This window comes from Penaeus monodon, chromosome 14, assembly GCF_015228065.2.
Source record: "Penaeus monodon isolate SGIC_2016 chromosome 14, NSTDA_Pmon_1, whole genome shotgun sequence".
NCBI classification, from domain to species: domain Eukaryota; kingdom Metazoa; phylum Arthropoda; class Malacostraca; order Decapoda; family Penaeidae; genus Penaeus; species Penaeus monodon.
The window spans coordinates 13072556-13080055 of NC_051399.1; positions in this window are offsets into that span (position 1 = coordinate 13072556).

Sequence of the window (7500 nt, forward strand, 5' to 3'; positions counted from 1 at the left end):
TTATTATATTATTATATATATATATATATATATCTTATATATAATATAATATAATATATGATATAAAAAAAATATACACATATATGTGTGTGTGCGTGTGTGTGCGTGTGTGTGTGTGTGTGTGTGTGTGTGTACGTGTGTGTGTGTGTGTGTGTGTGTGTGTGTGTGTAGCCAAAAGACCAATCATTTAACCCGTTGGATGGCAGCTGCGGTGTTCTCGAACTAAGCTCTTGGTCTTACAAGTCTCCAGCATAGCATGTACAGTTAATTGCGATGGGGCTTCTGAAGATGAATATAATTTTTCTACAGAAATACTTCTTCATTTAATAGTTTTCGAAGTTACATTTATCATTCAGTGATTAGATAAAACTGATAAAATGGGTTTGCTGGCACCTGAGGAGGTATACCTTTCAAAAACCTGCAAATTAGCTGTGGGAAAAATAATTACCATCACGGCACAGGTGAGCATGCGCAGGGTAGGAACAAAAACAAGAGAAACACAGAGCGAAATAATTACTCTAAGTACGATTTGCATTTATTTGCGATAGTGTTCATCTTACAATTACTTATTTTGCGACAGATGCAACATTAGAGACGGTAGAATATATTGAGAGTAATCGATATTGGTTATGTTTTCGTAAGCTGCCACTCCCTCCCCTCAGTAAAATATAGGCCCCTCATTTTTAGTTTTCCCTAACACCCCATCATGTATCATATTAACAAGGATGATTCTTAGGTAAATTTCAAGTTTCAAGCAGCCTCCGACTTTCGAAACATTTCTTTTTGGAATGGAATCTTCCTTCGTAGTTTAACGCTGTCGTGCTGTCGTTTTCCGTCGCATTTGACTCGTTGATGAGTGGCGGAACTTGTATTCCCGACGGGAAGAGTCGGCTTCGCACTGGGGAGGAATTAGCATGATTTACACACATGAAAACAGAACAAAACATCAAAATAAGTCTACGGGGGGCGGGGGCCACGTTTCACCTATACAATTACGGTGTACAATTCTGCAGTTAAATCCGGGATTACTTTTTGACTAATTGACGCACAATACGAATGCATTAAATCACAATTGGACAAAAGCAACTTTTTATTATGAAAATGCGCTTCGAAATTTTCCTGATGACCGTATCAAATTTATGCATAAGGCTTTATTAATTGTTTCTCAAAAAGCAACGGTATTTTATTGATTAATTGCGTTAGCAAATAGTAATACAAAGCAAAGCAAATAAAAAAATGCGATATTGACAGTTAAGTGTCGCGCCATCGTTGCGGCACATCGCAGTCTACGTGGATGTTAATCTCAAACAACAAACAGAAGGTTGCAGACCTTAGTGATGATTGTCGTCAAATGTGGTAACTGTTCAATAATTATACTTGTCTTAAAATGTAACATGGAATTTATTGACCTTAGCTTCAGCCCAAAATACTTCGGAGGCCGTGGCGGCGCTTCATTCCGCGCAGCTTAAAATTATTGCCCGTCCCACGTAACTACGAATGCTTTTAGCACAATTTCGTCGCGCTCTGTGACAGCACACCCAATCTTTCAACCGCGGTCGTTTGCAAGAGCCAAATCGGTAATCATTTTTATTAATACTGTGTGTATTATTGTCCCATTAGAAGTAAGGGACTTTTATTACATGAATTTGGTTATTACTTGAAATTTACTTCGTGCAAAAAATATGTACATTTTGCCGGTTCTCGTTTACGTTAGTTAATTTGTACAAACCTTATATCGTCGCGCCTCCATGATTACGCTTCGCCATAACACGTCGTCCTCAACGTAGGATATTTTCCAGGGGCAGATGTATTTCCCGATTTGGAAAACTCAGCCGGCTTTCAATATAATATTTTTTTCACACGTACATTTGATTTGGCAACAGCCAGACACACACTGAACATTTTTTTTTTTTTTTTTTTTTGGGGGGGGGGGCGAGGGCAAGGCTTTCAAGAGTTATGATTGGTCAGAAAAGACTGACACCCGCTAATTTTACCAGTAACTAGCCTTTATCCACAGTGCCCATTTCTTAAATGTTCACTAACGACACAATTTCCCGTCATCTTCAATATCCTCAAATCGCCTGCGCTGTCTTTCACTGTTATATTAGTGGTGTATCTATGGAAATCTGAATGTGTTACTTCCGAAGGAAATGCTATAATCAGCACTGATGGTTATGGATATCGCACGTATTATATGAACAGTAAAATGCCTTAAAAGTACCGACAGAAACTCACGCAGTAGCGTCCGACATTTTAAAATTCCAACTCAGGTCTTCATGCACCTTTTGCCCGTAATATGGGCTAGGCACATCGATATGCGCAGAGTAAGAAAATTATTAGCTACTGTAAATACTCGATATTATTACGGTATTATTCTTGTATTGCCATATCCTTTTATGCAGATAAAACAAATTTTATCCTAACGCACGAAGTAAAGATTTACAAGAAATTAACAAAATAAAGCGGCATCATTGTTTTGTTTACAAAAAGTAGGAAAGGATATCAGATAGCCATTTTTAAAAAACATGAGATTCATTTCGGGCTCTGTGACACTTGCGTATCTAATAACTTCGATATTTTTGAGATTCGTCGACAGAAGTACATAGAAGATAAGATTCTTCGATCTAATCAACGATCTAATCACTCTGTCACATGCATATATTTTTTCTGTTTTAAAGATGGTTAGTTGAAACTTAACCTGTACCGTATTTTACCGATTCATGTATTTGATATAATCGAAATCGGTCGATTTTTATTCTCATTTATACCCTTTCTACATGTGTCGTAATGAATACGTTTTTTATTTCGTTTTGTTTTACCCTGTATGTTTTTTGTTTTACTGTGGCTTATTTTAGTTTTTGCGGTTATTAGTTTTATTTTATCATCAAGATTGTTTTAAAACTCACCGCTGGCAAGCTCACTCGAAGTCATATAACGGAAGTGTCTATTTTATTCATTCTATTCATTAAACAACATCCAAGTATAGTTTTCCCTCAGGACTAAACTTGGGGATGAACAGTGAACAAAAAGAGGAATATGAAAAAAGATAGTGAAACGTGGCGAATGTCTCCGTAGAGTTAGACGGTGGAACTACACAATGCAAATTATCAAAATGATCTATACGACTCTGTTATTAGTCCGTGATTCAGCTCGGAGAATTCCTTGCATGTTTTTGTTTTTCATGGCATTATTGTTGTTAATATTTGTTACCGTTTTAACCGTTGTTTTTTATCATCGCCATCATCACTGTTACTTACATTACTTAATTCTAAACTGCAATCACCATCTCTATCTATATCTCTATCTTCAACTTCATCATTTTAGAAAGGCTTCTGTCTTTGAATGCCACAATATAATCTGGCAACGATGCTTTAAACGTATCATCAGAGAGAAGAGAAAGGATGTATCTCCCCTAAATCTCCTGAACCCAATAGTTCGAAAAGACTGCTAGTCTAATATTGCTCAAACAACACACGTCTAAAACTCTCGAAGAATTGAATTTCCTTCGAGCTTCCGTTGCAGCTTCTTTAAAGTTCTTTGGCCTTCGGTTCACGAATGACAGGGAGACAGATTTCAACAGAATCTAATTTTAATGTTACCTTTCAGATTGCCGATCATTTTAAGTAGTGCAATGAAATTCAATGAGTAATAGTGATAGTAATGGTATTGATAATAATATTTAGTAATAGTAATGATAATAATAATAGCAATGACAATAATGATAATAATAATAATAATATATATAAAAAATAATATAATAATAATAATAATAATAATAATAATAATAATAATAATAATAACATTAATGATGATCCTAATAATGATGATGATAATAATAATTGTTGTTGTTGTTATTATTATTATTATTATTATTATAATTATTATTATTATTATTATTATTATTATTATTATTAATTATTATTATTATATTTATTATTATTATTATCATCATTATTATTATTATCATTATTATTATTATTATTATTATTATTATCATCATTATTGTAACACGAACTATTATATTATCATCTATATGTATCGATTATAGGGTTTCTTGTTGTATTTGTATATTGTCCCGTTTGTGCTGTTCTTGTTATGGTGATGATAATGCTCTGCTTGAACAAGGATCAAGTGTAAAAAAAATTATGACGGCACTAATGATGATAGTGATAATGATATAATCATTATTTTCTTATTATCATTTATATCTTTATTATCAGAATTTTCGTATACTCATCATTTTCGTCGCTATTTTGACAATCATCATAGAATCAATGTGAACTTACATCATAAAAGATAAATAAGGAAAACGTACAGTAATATCTGCAGATATTTTCCCTTGGCCCTTGAATAATAGCTTGTATCAAGTTAAGCATGTTCCCCGTACGGACGTTTTTTCCGGGGCTTTAGAGAGAGAGAGAGAGAAGAGAGAGAGAGAGAGGGAGAGAGAAGAGAGAGAGAGAGAGAGAGAGAGAGAGAGAGAGAGAGAGAGAGAGAGAATATCAGACAGACAGATAGACAAACACAGACAGACAGACAGACAGACAAACCGACATAGACAGGCAAAGGCAGAGAGAGAGAGAGAAGGGAGAGAGAGTTTAGAGAGAGTTTAGCATTAGATATAGAGGAGAGAGAGAGAGAGAGAGAGAGAGAGAGAGAGAAAAGAGAGAGAGTAGAAGGGGAGAGAGAAGAGACAGAGAGACCGACAAACAGACAGACAGACAGAAGAAAGACACGACAGACAGACAGACAGAGACAGACAGAGACAGACCAGAGACAGAACAGAACAGCAGACAGGACAGAACAGGACAGACAGAGGAGGGGGGGGGGGAGAGAGAGATTGAGAGAAAGAGAAAGAGACAGAGTATCAGAGACAGAGAGAGACAGAAAAAACAAAAACACGCACATCTAAAAAAAAAGGCCCAAAAGAAAGCAAGAATTGCCGTAAAAGCGCGAAAGGGACAGACAAAAAGCGAGTGAACATAGCGGCAGCACACACACCGACGCCGCCGGGGAAATACAAGATAAGATCAGGCACCTGTTCTCTTCATACATCACTGTTTTATACCCTGGCCCCTGGATTGAGAAGAGCAATATTGAGCAGTAGACGACGGCCATGTTTTTTTGGGACAGCCTTTCTCGAACGCTTCTTTCTTCTTCTTGTGTTCTTGATACGAGATATTTGTCGTCTGAAATAAAAATTGAACATATTTGAGTCCTAGTGTTTGAAAAAAGTCACCATGAAATGAAGGATTCGTATTGGGATTGGGACACAATGAGTTAAAGCTTATAAAGACAAAGCCTCACACATATACACGCATGCAAATGGACAAATAGATAAATAGATACATAGACTAACTGATAGATGAGATAAGGAGCGCCACTTGACCGCTGTTCGCTCTCGCCCGCAGCTTACTCGCTGGTGAGCGCAAGAGGGCAAAAGACACCGCAGAGCTTGCGCGCTTGCGCTGTGGGAACGTGACGTGGCCGCGGGCGGGCTGCCCACACCATCGAGCGCTGAGAGTCCAAGATGTTTCGTGCATTCGAAACGCCGCGGCTTCTGCATCCACCACAGAGAGCACATCGTGAGGCGCTAGTCAACAAGCCCGACCAATCCAGTGAAGGGGCCCTGTAGTTTTGCGGAGAACCGAGAACACGTTTTCCCCCCTTTTCCTCCTGTTCCCCCGTCCCCCTCCACTACAACGGGAACAAAGTGCCGTTGGGTGGCGGGGCTGGACCCGCTGCCGCTCTTCGTGCTCCTGTACTATCTTGTGTGCTATTGGGATTATATTCTTTTTCAGTGCACGAAGCACACACGCGCCCGCGCGCGCTGCCGCAAACGCACGCAATACACATACACAGAATACAACGCATATATATATATATAGTATATAATATAGATATATATATATAATATTAATATATATATTATATATATATATAATATATATATGTATAAAGATGTGTGTGTGTTTGTGGGGTGTGTGGGTGTGTGTGTGGTGCGTGTGTGTGTGTGTGTGGGTTGTGTGTGTGTTTGTGTGGGTTGTGTGTGTGTGTGTAGGTATATATGATGTAATGTATGTATGTATGTGTGTGAGAGAGAGAGGAAAAGAGAAAACAACCCAAAACCGCGAGCAGATCCTCACATCCCCCTCCCCCCTCCTCCCACAGGCAGGTGACGCCTGGAGCGCGCGTGCGCCCCACCTGGTAACGGCACGCTGCTGGTGAGGTTTCCACGTCCGCCGCCTGCCCCCCGGGGGCCGTCTACTAGGTCAACTACAAGACGGCGGAGAAAACAAATCGTCGCTGTACGAGGGCGACAGGCCCTGCAGCGACCAGGGGTGAGTGCTGCCCCGCCATCATTACCGTCATCTTCATCTTTGTCTATATCTTTATACATATCTTTGTATATTTGCATCCATGTTTGTATCCATATTCATCTCTCTCTTTATCTCGATTACTGTCTCCATATTTAACCAGAAATCTACTACTGTTTTTATCTCTCTTTCTATATATCTCTTCATACGTATAAATCTATATCAATATTCATATCTATATTCATGTTCTAGCTATACATTTACCTTCATCTTCATCAACCTTTTCATCACCGAAAAAAAGTCACAAATCCCTTCGGTTTTCCTTTTCCATGGTGCCAGGCCTTTAATCAGTCTTACATCTGCATAACTCAATAGAAAGTAAGTCCATTTCATTAGCCATTCCATGAAATGCGGGGAAGAGACTCATCGATGTTTTATAAGTGTTCACTCACACACATATGTGTACATATTCATATAATAATAAATATCTATATATATATATATATATATAATATATAATAATATATATATATATATATACTATTAATCATATATATAGTCATTGTGTATAGATATAATATATGAATGTTATTTAAAAAAAAAAATTTATGATATATATAAGTGAAATATATATATATATATATATAATAGTATATATACTATATATATATATATATATGTGTGGTGGTGTGTGTGTGTGTGTGTGTGTGATGTGTGTGTTGTGGTGTGTGTGTGTGTGGTGTGTGTGTGTGTGTGTGTGTGGTGTGTGTGTGTGTGTGTGTGGACTATATGTCTAGAATATATATAATATATAATATACTATATTATAATATATAGATATATATATATCTATATATATATAGGAAATATTTGTGCTGCCTCAGATATATAATATATATATATATAATAATATAATATATATAATATAGTATATATATTATATAACTATATATATATAATATATAATTATATATAATATATATATGACAGCTCACAAATATTCATATATAATATATACGTAGTATAGTATATATATAATATATATATATATATTATATGATAATGATTACATATGTACACACACACACACACACACACACACACGTGCCACACACAACACATATAGTATATATTAATATATAGTAGTATATCATATTATATATATATATACCTGAATATATAT